This window comes from Fukomys damarensis, unplaced genomic scaffold, assembly GCF_012274545.1.
Source record: "Fukomys damarensis isolate Sample0158 unplaced genomic scaffold, DMR_v1.0_HiC HiC_scaffold_16, whole genome shotgun sequence".
NCBI lineage: Eukaryota > Metazoa > Chordata > Mammalia > Rodentia > Bathyergidae > Fukomys > Fukomys damarensis.
In genome coordinates, this window is record NW_022900928.1 from 59,683,652 (window position 1) to 59,685,632 (window position 1,981).

The window sequence follows — 1,981 nt, forward strand, 5'->3', positions numbered from 1 at the left end:
GTCTCTCTGGTCTCCAGGCATGCCTAGACATGAACCATATAAATGCAATGAGATCCTTGGAGTTTCTCTAGTAACTGCAGGCCAAATCAACAGCAACCCTAAGAACAAGCATTCTTTTTTTAAAAAAAAAAAACAGAACTAGGCCACACAAATTTTTGGCCATTTTTCATTTGTACTACATAAAAAATAAACTGCGTTTTTAAAAAACAGTAGACCTGTATCTTGATGACTTATATATGTTTATTTTTTATTAACTTTGAAGAAAAGTTTTAAAAATCTAACTCTCAAGGCATCTAGCACAACAATTGCTTTGGATGGCAGCAATCTAGCTCAGGTAAGACTATTTAAGATGCAACTAATAATTTTTAAAAACTCAATTAGAAAGAAGTATTCAATAGTTTATTGGGTAAAAATGACTAGCAATTTGAAAAAACAAGACTGTTTCTATATGTTCACAGAATTCCTAGGTCTGTATATTGTCTATGAATAGAGGTTATTTCACTCTTTGTTTTGTTTATATATGTATATTTAAATAAGTGTAAGTAATTTATATAATGGGTGCTACAACATTGTGCACAAATTCTACCAAAATATATAGGATGAATGAATACAAAATAGATATTTGCAAATAATCTGTCTTTTACAATTTAATATTACAATTAACATTTTCTACTTCACTTTGATTTCTGACTCTTCACTTTGGTGTGTGTAGAGCAATCTATGCTTTTGGCAAAAAAAAAATGCTATCTTTCATTATCAAAACTAATGCTATAAACCTACTCAAACTTATCTTGTATTAATAGTTTGAGTTTGGAAATAGAATGATCTGGATGGCCTTGCCCCTATTCGTGTTACTAGGGGCATCTTTGAACTTATTTGCTGATTTTAGAAAACTAACATAGTTAGTTTTTCTTTGTGGAAGATAATTTAGAATTAATCCTTCAGGGTCAAAATGGATGCTCTATACTGAGTGAACCATGACTATAATTCTTAGGAAGAGAAGCTACTTCCAACTGAGTCCCAAAAAGTGCATAATCGGAAAATAGTCCTCATCTCCTCCCAATTCTTCTAGTAAAGGAAAAGCACGAGTAACTAAAGAATGATTGTCAGAGATCACCCAGAAATCATGTGTAATCATCCCCTTTGCCCAATCTATTCCAAATACAAACACAACCACATCAACTGTAAGAATAGAAAAATTTAACTGTCACAAGCCATTGTTTCTCAGACTTCACAGTCCTCACCCTGAATATCCAAATTTACTTTTGCTCAAGGACCTACTCACATCTCACCTCCTCCATGAATTGCTCTGACATCCCCCTTCTATTTCTACCAGCAAAGCCTACCCAGTTTAGTAATTTTTATGTATTATCTCGAATGGTAAGTAATGTTTCTTCCCTTGCTATCACTGTCCTAGACTATACAAATGAAGAGGAGAATAAGTGTCCTTAGGTGCTGAACATATACTAAATATATGCTGGAAGTAGGAACAGCTTTGCCTAAGTCTAACCTCTAGAGCACAAAGCTGTAGCTTTAAACTCCAAAGACCACACGTTGCTCTACCTGACCAACTGACTGTCTCACTATTTGACTAGAAGATCCAGCCTCACCTCATTGCACAGGCTTCTAAGCGTAAACTCAAACCATCCAAGGAACACGAGGTGCAGGTGGGACTCTCAAAGGCAGTCAGAGGCCAATGAGGCCTACTTCTATTTGGAAAGCTCAACCATACGTCTGAGGTACCAGGGAAACTCTTTTTCTCTGAGCCGAACATGAAAACTGGGATGAAAATTGCCACGAAAAAATGGGGGGTTGGGGAAAGGCACACTTGTGGTGCTTCTTGAGGATTAGGAGAGGGAGGAAGGAGCTCTTGAACCTCCTGCTATGCTAGGTTGAGAAACTGTTCAAGAACCCGTGCCTCCATCTCGGAGGCCTCTTCCCGAGGGCCCCCGGGGGGCGCCACTGCCCCTCCCCCCGCGCC

General features: G+C 37.8%; 1 protein-coding gene across 2 annotated transcripts in view; it reads left to right on the top strand.

The window, feature by feature from the left end:
• The first annotated feature begins 276 nt into the window (after nt 1–276).
• Nucleotides 277–1,981, top strand: part of CUNH11orf88 (chromosome unknown C11orf88 homolog) — a 24,555-nt gene continuing 22,850 nt past the window's right edge. The window contains exon 1 of one of the 2 annotated variants that reach the window (XM_010610666.2): nt 277–334. The gene's annotated coding sequence lies outside the window, so the exon portion shown is untranslated. Of the gene's footprint in view, nt 335–1,146; nt 1,740–1,981 lie in introns of those variants that run through there. The other variant, XM_010610668.3, reaches the window with a different exon arrangement.